Here is a 10,579-nt window from a genome sequence, read left to right as displayed (position 1 = left end):
GAGGAAAAAATCTCGTCCGTACTAGAGAAGCTCTCGCCGTGGCCTGGTCAAGGTCGATGGAGAGAGGTGAAGAGTGATGCGGCGCAGGCGATTGAAACAGCATTGAAGCAAAGCACTGATGTACGCCTCTTGCCGGCAATTAATGGACGTACGTTACTGTATCGCCTTCCTACTTCATGCGCCTCTGTAGCTTCGTCTCCTCATCAGTATTTGGACCTCCCTGGCTCCCTCCTTCCCTCTACTACCTCTCTCTCCCTCACGGGGTGAACAGGATGGTACGCCCAACACCCCAGCTCTCACTAATAGATGATGGTGAGGCAGCCGAGAAGGTCCGTGTGAGGAGAGCTCCAGGCATCCATGATGTTGTGCGCGGCTCGTCCCGTCCTCAATAGGGTGAGGCGCTTCTGGTGGTGGAAGATCACAGGGAGGCTGCAGAGCGGCCAGCCGGCCATGACTTCCATCTCGCCATCTCCAGAAATCTTCGATGGATTCGATTTTGAGGTTCAATCCCCCTCCCCCCTGTAGTTTCTCTGACATCGATGGGTTTTGCCTAAGTAGCCGCCCTCATGCTGGTGGTGCAGATCTTCCATGTCCGTGGAATGTGGGGATTTGAAACTCTCATCCTGCTCTGTTCCTGTGGTTTGATCTTGAGGTTCAAGTTGGAAACATTTAATCTGGTTACAAAAATGTTTATGGTATCCATGGATTATTTGGCAGATATAAAAAAATAACATGGACAGAACTATTTAAATGGTATTTCCTAAAAGAGCAGCATGTGTTTAATGCAATTTAAGGAGAAATTCCAGCGAGGAATCTGGCGAGGCGAACTTGATGTCAATTAGAGAAGCTCGCCGGCCTTTTTCTCGACAATGAGAGATGAGGACGAGCAGAAGGAGGCACCGCTGTCAGCGGCTTGAGGATGCAGCCGTTGCTGTGGCTCACCAACGCAAGACACCGCTGCGTCGCTGGCCCTGGTTGCTCACCTTTTTTTAATCTTTGTGCGCTGACGTTCTATGATTCTCCTCTCTTAGGGTTACAAAATTTACCTCCTGCATGGTTTGTATCTGCTAGAAAATTGTACAAATTTGTGCTTTGGCAGGCACGTCACTACAGATTCAGACCACCGAGTTACCATAGATCTGATTAGTTCCATTTGCCTTTCACCTATCAGGAGGCCAACTTTGAGATTGTTTTAGGGAAGGCAAGAGACTTTATATTCCTCTTATGCAAATAAAATTGGTGTATGTATTTCTGGTTCTAAAAGTTTCATGACAATTCTACAGTATCTTTTGTATGCTTACTGACAATGATCCAACTATCTTATATGCTTATTATGCTCCTGGTATATGACATGATCGATGAATGATTGTTTTCTGTGCAGAAACTATACCAAAGGAAAGAGGATTCAAAACTAATTTATGATGGTCCCAAGTACACTCTTGAATAGATCTTTTCTGAAGGTTGTATGTGTTGTTATAACTGCAGTTTTTTTTTCCTCCGCCAATTGGCAAAATATTTGTCAAGTTATTGAAACGTTTATACACTGTTTTCTGAATCAGTATGGATAAAGTCTGTACAATATGGTTACATGTTCAGACTGTTGCTTACCACTTGCATTTTTGTGAAATGTTTGATTTCTGAGCTCTTACATGGAGGTGCTTGCGCTCATTGACCTATGACTTTGATTGAGCTATTCGCCGAACATTAGTCCAACAATTGTAGTTTTATGTTTACTACAAAAGGTTATTTTCAACTACTACTGTTGTGTTCATATTAGTACTTCCGCCATTTTTCAAAAAGCTTCTCAACTTTGTGTACATACGAAGATATATAGAAATGTTTAATTATAGATTTATCCTTATCTATAAAGTGTTTCGAAGCTTTTTTAGGAAAGGGGGAGTATTAATTATCTGGTGTGTTCTTTTATTTCTTATCTGAGTTCAGGGGTTGAGAGGTTAGTTTTCCTTGTATCATCGGCACTGTTTATTTAATATTTATGGACTGGTAGTGTAGAATGATTCCAGAAAACTTTTATCAGCACTTGGTTACTAGACGGTTTTAGGTGCCCACTTGTTGCATGTGTGTTATCAAAGGCGTTTGTTAGATATATAGACTTATTATCCATGATAATCCATTTTATTTGGAAGCACAATGTTCCGCATCTGAATAGAACTAGAGCTAGGCTTGCAAATAACTACCTGCCCTAGATACCAAGAAGTTGTGTTGACAATTTAGTTATTCTTCACTGAAAATTTACATCTCAAATAAAATATTTGGACAGGTGAGGCCACTTAGTCTACTTAATTCCAATCTGTTTATCTGTTCCAAATTATAACCTTTTGGAACGCAGGTGTATTTATTTCACATATAAATTTAAGGGTTGAACCACAGAATAAGTGGCTTGTGATTTTCTTTCTATCATTTCCATCAAGGGGATCAAATTGAATCTGAACTCTTTATAATTTGTTTTAAATAAAATGGAAAACTCTTTTAGTTTAGTAATCCATTCTTGTTATGTACGTCCACAGCTGGATGCTACATGAAGCGATAAGTTTCTTAATAAATCTCCTTAGTTTTTATCTACGTATCTTGTTTTGTGGGTGGCTGATCGTCTTTTTATTTTTTTGTCTCAACTGTACCTTCTCTTGAGTAACTGCAAGATCATATTATCCATTTTCAGGGAGTGTCTTTGCTAATCAAGAATGAAATGTCCCTTCCACTCGGAATGATGGATTGATTTGCCCGCTATCAGTTTTAATCAAACATTGGCTTGCTAGGTCTTCTTTTTCTTGTTGCTGCCGCGCATTTGTTGACAGCGACAATGAGAAATAACCAATCATAGAAATAAGCAGTATATTATTTGGAAAACTAAATGCCTATGTTTTGTACCTCTATATTTTCAAAAATTCTTGTCATTATCTTCAAAAATATACGGCGCAGCAATGCGCGCAATCATGATCTAGTGTTGTCCATAACGACGAACCAAGGAAGCATCCATACGGTCTAGCTGAGCAAATCAAAGCATATTGATCCTATTGCACCTGTTTAAGCTTGCGTCTATCCAAAGACGTGAGACCATACCCCCTTCAGGCCTTCACCAAGGTGGTCTCCGCCGCAGGATGGTTCGGCAGTCATTAACGTCGATGCAACATTGTTTTTATCTTCAAGTCGAATGGGGGTCGATGTCATGATCAGAATCCCCAATGGTAATTTTCTGACTGCTCGCAACCAATTAGGGTGTGTTTGGTAGCCCGGCTGGCCCATCTCATCTCATACAAGCTGAGCCCAGCTAAGTTGATCACACACACGTGTGTTTTAGTGTGTTATGTTTGGTAGGTTGTATGAGCTGAGCACAGCTCAGCTGAGATATTGTTTGGTGTCATGTATGACTTGAGCCATACCATACAAAAATAAAAAGCAATGAGGTCCCTGAATACAAAACCAAAAAGCATTCGGGTCCTTGCATACAAAACCAAAAAGCAATCATTTTACTGGACACAAGGCCGAGCTGCTCTTGCGCGCACCACCGGCGAGAGGAGCAGCCACCAGAAGGTCTAGCACCTCCTGCTCCGATGCGCGGTGACGCCGACCTGCCCCTTCTGCTCGGTTTTCAGTGGTGATCTCGGGCTGCTGGATTGCCGGTCGTGAACTCGTGCTACTCGGTTCCCGGTGAGGCTTGATACATCCAAAACGTATCTACTTTTCCGAACACTTTTGCTATTGTTTTGCCTCTAATTTGTGTATTTTGGATACAACTAACACGGACTAACGCTGTTTTCAGCAGAATTGCCCTGGTGTCTTGTTTTTGTGCAGAAACTCAACTTTTAGGAAAATCCCCGGAAATAATTGCAATGGGCCTATTTTCACAGAAGATTGACGGAGCCAGAAGACAAGACAGAGGGGGGCCACGAGGCGCCCACCCCACAAGGCGGCGCGGTGGGCCCCTGGGCCGCGCCGGCCTATGGTGGCGGCGCCTCGGCCAGCCTCCAACGCTCCCCTCTGGACTACTTAAGCCTCTCGACCTAAAAACGCACGGGGGTTCGACCAATTTGCCAAAAGACATCCAGAACTCCGCCGCCATCGCGAAACTCTGTCTCGGGACCAGAAACTCCGTTCTGGCACCCTGCCGGGACGGGGAATTGGAGGAGATCATCGCCATCATCACCACCGACGCCTCTGCATCGACCATCCATGTTTCCCCCATCCATGTGTGAGTAATTCCCCGTTGTAGGCTGAAGGGGATGGTAGGGATTGGATGAGATTGATCATGTAATAGTCATAAGATTGTTAGGGCATAGTGCCTAGTATCCAGTAGTTGGTACTTTTACGATATTGTTGCAACTTGTTATGCTTAATGCTTGTCACTAGGGCCCGAGTGCCATGATTTCAGATCTGAACATGTTATTGTTTCATGATGATATTCATTGTTTTATGATCTTACCTGCAAGTTGTATACACATGTTGTTGTCCGGAACCCGATGCCCCAAAGTGACAGAAATTGGGACAACCGGAGGGGAAGGTTGTGATGTGAGGATCACATGTGTTCACGGAGTGTTAATGCTTTGCTCCGGTGCTCTATTAAAAGGAGTACCTTAATTATCAGTAGATTCCCTAGAGGCCTGATACGTCTCCAACGTATCTATAATTTCTTATGTTCCATGCTACTTTTATGATGATACACATATGTTTTATACACACTTTACATCATTTATATGCATTTTCCGGAACTAACCTATTAACGAGATGCCGAAGTGCCAGTTCCTGTTTTATGCTGATTTTGGTTCCAGAAATCCTACAAAGGAAATGTTCTCGGAATTGGACGAAATCAACGCCCACGATCTTATATTTCACCGAAGCTTCCAGAGAGCCAGAGAGGGGCCAGAGGGGAGCCCTGGGGGCCCCACCCCACATGGCGGCGCGGCCAAGGGGGGGCGCCCCCCTATGGTGGGGCCACCCCCTGGCTCCTCCGAGGCTGCCCTTCCGCCTATATAAAGTCTCCGTCGCTAAAACCCTATGGAAATAAGCCACGATACGAGAAAAGTTCCAGAGCCGCCACCATCGCGAAGCCAAGATTCGGGGGACAGAAGTCTCTGTTCCGGCACGCCACCGGGACGGGGAATTGCCCCCGGAAGGCATCTCCATCGACACCACCGCCATCTTCATCGACGCTGCTGACTCCTATGATGAGGAGGGAGTAGTTCTCCCCCGGGGTTGAGGGCTCTACCATAGCTATGTGGTTCATCTCTCTCTTTGTGATCTAGTTGAATATCATCTATGTGCTACTCTAGTGATGTTATTAAAGTACTCTATTCCTCCTCCATGATGTAATGTTGACAGTGTGTGCATCATGTAGTACTTGGCATAGGTTATGATTGTAATCTCTTGTAGATTATGGAGTTAACTATTACTATGATAGTATTGATGTGATCTATTCCCCCTTTCATAGCCCGACGGTGACGGTGTGCATGCTATGTTAGTACTCGGTCTAAATTGCAATGGTCTATCATGCACTCTAAAGGTTACTTAAATATGAACTCCGGATGTTGTGGAGCTTGTTAACTCCGGCTTGAGGGAGCTCTTGTAGCCCTACACAATGAATGGTGTTTGTTATCCAACAAGAGAGTGTAGAGTAGTTTCAGTTATGTGATCAATGTTGAGAGTGTCCACTAGTGAAAGTAGAATCCCTAGGCCTTATTTCCGAACATCGAATCTCCATTTAATTACTGTTCTGTTGCATGTTTACTCGCTGCTATATTTTATTCAGATTGTTATTACCGCTCATATACATCCATATCACTTGCATTTTACTATCTCTTCGCCGAACTAGTCCACCTATACATCTGACAAGTGTATTAGGTGTGTTGGGGACACAAGAGACTTCTTGTATCGTAATTGCAGGGTTGCTTGAGAGGGATATCTTTGTCCTCTACCTCCCTGAGTTCGATAAACCTTGGGTGATTCACTTAAGGGAAACTTGCTGCTTGTTCTACAAACCTCTGCTCTTGGAGGCCCAACAAAGTCTACCGGAATAGAAGCGTGCGTAGACATCAAGCTATTTTCACGGCGCCGTTGCCGGGAGGTAAGGTAAAAGGTATTCACATCCTCCGACTACTAAGCTATTTCCTAGCACTGTTGCCGGTGTGTGAGTGCTCGAAGCTATTTCCTTTAGATCCTGCAATTGCATCTTTTTGTTTCTTGTTTACACTAGTTAGGCTTAATGGAAAACAACAAAAAAATTAGAGATCTTTATAGTATTTATCTTGAATTAGGACATGATGTGTTTGAAGAGAGAATTAAAAAATCCATGGAACTTTGTTTGCAAAATAGCAATGTTATTAGCATGAACTCTTTGAACACTATTATTGCTAATGCTATGGAAGAATTTAAGCTTGGGGAAGCTGGTTTTGATGAGCATGATATTTTTAGTCCCCCAAGCATGGAGGAGAAAATTTACTTTGACGATACTTTGCCTCCCATTTATGATGATTATAATGATAGTGGTATTTTGGTGCCACCTACTATGGAGGATAAAGTTTATTATGATTATACTATGCCTCCTATATTTGATGATGAGAATAATAATGATAGCTACTTTGTTGAATTTGCTCCCACTACAATTAATAAGAATGACTATGCTTATGTTGGGAGTAGTAATTATTTTATGCATGAGACTCATGATAAGAATGCTTTATGTGATAGTTATATTGTTGAGTTTGTTCATGTTGCTACTGAAAGTTATTATGAGAGAGGGAAACATGGTTATATGCATCTTAATAATATTAAGTTTCCCCTCTTTATGTTGAGAATCTTGAAGTTGCGCTTGTGTTGCCTTTCTATGCTTGTTGCATTATGCCTACATGACTTGTTTATTTACAAGATTTCTTTTTATAGGAAGTGGGTGTTGACTGCCAAAACCCACCGGCGGGCAGCGGCCTTGTCAACACCGTAGAGCCGGGAAGAGCCTAGAGCTGCGGCTGGCTGAGACCCCTCCGAGCGACGGCCCGCAATTAAACTCAACCCATTCTTATTACCACTTACTTTTAAACCCTAGCCACAATCCAAATTATATGTGAGTAATCATTATGGTTAAGCACTAGAAAAATATAACATATTCACCATGCACATGTTCTAAGTTTTCAAATCATTAAAGCAGAAATGGTTCCTAAATTATAAAAGAATGAAGATCAATATCTTAACCATTTCCATTTTAATTAAACCTCACAAAAGTGTCACTCTAATTAAAAATACAATATTTGTTTAAACAACAAAACCATGCAGGTAAGCATGATACTTCAAGTTATCTTGATACTCAAATATTTTAGAACACCGCAAAGAAAGCAGAACCCAAATTTTGAATTCAAACAAGAAGATAGAAAACAAAATTCAATAAAGAAATTTAAAAGAGAAAGAGAGGGAAAGCCTTACCTTGCCGGCACGACCGTAAGCGAGGCCAACGCAGCCCCCGGACTTGGCCCAGCCCACCAACGAACTCAGCCCGGACCACGAAACAGGTATCGAAACGGAAGAAAAGGGCGTCGTCTTCTTCTCCGGCAACGACAAGCGCAGAGGAGGAGCTCGGCCACGTCCTCGGCCGAGGATAAGGACGCCACCGGGACGTCAACGAGTCCCTCGGAGCCTCGCCCAATCCTTTCTCGGGCTGCGTCCGAGCCTATCCGGGAGCATCAAGATTCACGCCCTAGCTCACTTCACCATCGCTCATTGCATCCGGCGGTCGCCGTCGGTGAAGTGACGATTCCGACCTCGTCGTGGCATATAAAACCACCTACGGAACCTCGTGATGTCCTTGTTCATCTCCGCTCCTTCCATTCACTCCCTAACCCTCTCTATCCCTCACCACTATCCACTCCGCCTATCGCGCGGCGTCGAGGACGGATTCGACGGAGGAGACCACCCCCAGAGCTCCGTGCGGTAGCTCGTTGGAAGCGCCCGGACTCAAGGATCATCATGGTGGAGCCAATCGTCCAAGGGAGCTCGGGATCAAGCCAATTTTGCAATTCCCTTTCGGTGTACCGTGGCGGTATCGGGCGAGTTCGTGCTCGATTCCGTCCACGATCCACCTCACCGATCACACCATCAGCATCACGGTATGATTGCGCATCTGTAGACCTCTTATTTGCATCATCTCGTCGTCATGTAGCTCGCTTTCGAGATCTCACCGGACTTACTCCGCCACGCGGCTCATTCTCCGGTGATGTTCCGGTGAACTATTCGAGAAACCAACGCCACCATCGTGTTCGCAGATCAAGAGGAGTCGGAAAATCCTAGTCGCGCGTCCCGGGAGGCCATAAAACGGCGGCGCTCGGCCGGTGCGCCGACCGCCGGCGTCATCGACCGGCGAGGCCGACGTGGCCGCAGGTCCCGCGCGCTGGCCGTTGACCGCCTTCGCCAACGTGGCGTGTGACTTGGACTTGGCCCCACATGTCGGGCCGTGTGTGGGTAGAAACGAACCGACACGTTCGTAGTTAGGTTTAATTTCAAATTCCAGTAAATAGCTAAAACTTTGCAAAATTGTATAAAATTCATTTCAACTCAGAAAAATATGAATAATATATCAAAATTCACACAAAAATAAACTCTATTCAAATAAAATATAAAAAAAATTGTGTCAAAATAAAAATTCACTTATTTGTAACCTTATTAATTATGCCATCTCATTTATTTAAAACACAATTTGAATTCAATAAATAGTTAAGTTTCAAAAATAAATATTATCCATTCAGTAAGTAAATAAAATGTTAAGATTAAATTTCTTGATCATATTTTCATCAATTAAAATATTAGTGGTAATTCACAAACCCTAATGTGCAAATTGCCATTTACTATTTCTTTAAATATTATTAAAGCCAGAAAATACCAACAACTAATATTATTTTGATAACTCAAATTTTGTAACTTAAACATTCTTTAATTAACAAGTCATTAGTTTAAAACCTAGTCATAACTATAAAATCCTAATTCTAGAAATTAAACCCTAACTCAAATTTGTTTTAATTCTTAAACCCTTTAAAATAATTAAATGATAAGGCTATTATCAATTTTGTGCAAAGTACTTAATCACATTAATTCTAGTACCAAGTATTACTTTAAGAATTGGATCATAATTTAGAAGCCCTAGTTTTATTATAAGTTAGAATCTGGATCCTATTATTTTATGTGATCATCTGAAAATGCTTTAACCCTAAAACCCCAGTTTCTTATCACATGTGATCATGTGAATTTCACCTTACATAGAGAACCTTATTATGTGACCAACAAATACAAGTCATGATAACCAATTCACATGGGTCATCATTCCATGTCTTTATCTTTGAATAAAACTTGTATAACCAATTAGTGCCACTTAGGAACAAACCCTAGCTTGTTAATATGTTAGCACCATTGAGATCAACCTTAACCATCATAATTTAGTAGAACCATAATGATGAACCCTAGTACCAACCTTGCGTAGCAATTCACAACACATGCTCATATCCAACTAAACCCTATTAAAGAAATAATAAACCATCTAGTTTTGAAGCAATTAGAGATTACTTAGTGAAGCAATTGTGAAACCATAGTAAACCCTAATAGCTAATTTATATAACCATCTTGATAACCATCCTTTGATATGATGCTTAAAAGAAACCATAGCAATAAACCTACCAATACTTGCTATATAGAAACCCATTCCAAGTTAAGAACCAACTAGTTCCTATTAATGAACTAAATGAATCCAATAGTAAACCCTAGAAAGCCATAGCTCCTATGTATAGTAGTTCATATTCTTATTTAACCTGTTCTTCAAAAGTTATTCTTTTGAAGTACAAATGTCAATCAAACCTTAGAAGTCCTAATCCTTCTTTGAAATACTCATTATTTCTTAAACAACATGTTCTTCAAAGGTTATTCTTTTGAAGTATAGTATAAGTAATCATCAACCATGTTCTGTAGAACTTAAAATTGACAACTGTTCTTTACATATTATTCCACCACTATTCTTTATGTGTATGATTGTTATGATGTCTTATATCACTTGGTTATGATGCTAATATAACCAAACCCTAATAAGAACCTTGTTTGAGAACCATTCTAAAAGTGCAACCAACCCTAAAGAAATCTTTACAACTCATACATCCTAAATCATCGAGGTTAGGTTACACTCGGACGATTGCATCTCATACTATGCATTATAGCATCTTTGCCAGTTCTTTAAACATTGTCCTTACCGGACGATGATGGTATTTCAGCATTTGGAGTTCTCACGTATCGAAGCTTTTGCCTGCATAATCTTGCAGTTAAGAAAGGCAAGTTCATCGCTTGCTCATGTCATTTGATTATTTGTATCAAACTATGTGCAAAGTACTATACTTATCACTCTTGCATTAAAAAGCAAAGTATTATTTTACAATTATGAATATGACTATGTGGTGGGCAATGGAACCATGGTATGTGTTGATATGGTGGAGGTTCCATTGCATGGGTACTACTCATCTAGGACTAAGTACCAATGTCGTCCAGTGATTCTAGCGCTCGTACATATCGCGTTATCCATAAGATCTACAATGGCTCGGGGGAAGTC

Source organism: Lolium rigidum, chromosome 7 (assembly GCF_022539505.1).
Source record: "Lolium rigidum isolate FL_2022 chromosome 7, APGP_CSIRO_Lrig_0.1, whole genome shotgun sequence".
Taxonomy (NCBI): Eukaryota; Viridiplantae; Streptophyta; class Magnoliopsida; order Poales; family Poaceae; genus Lolium; species Lolium rigidum.
This window is presented reverse-complemented; position numbering follows the sequence as displayed.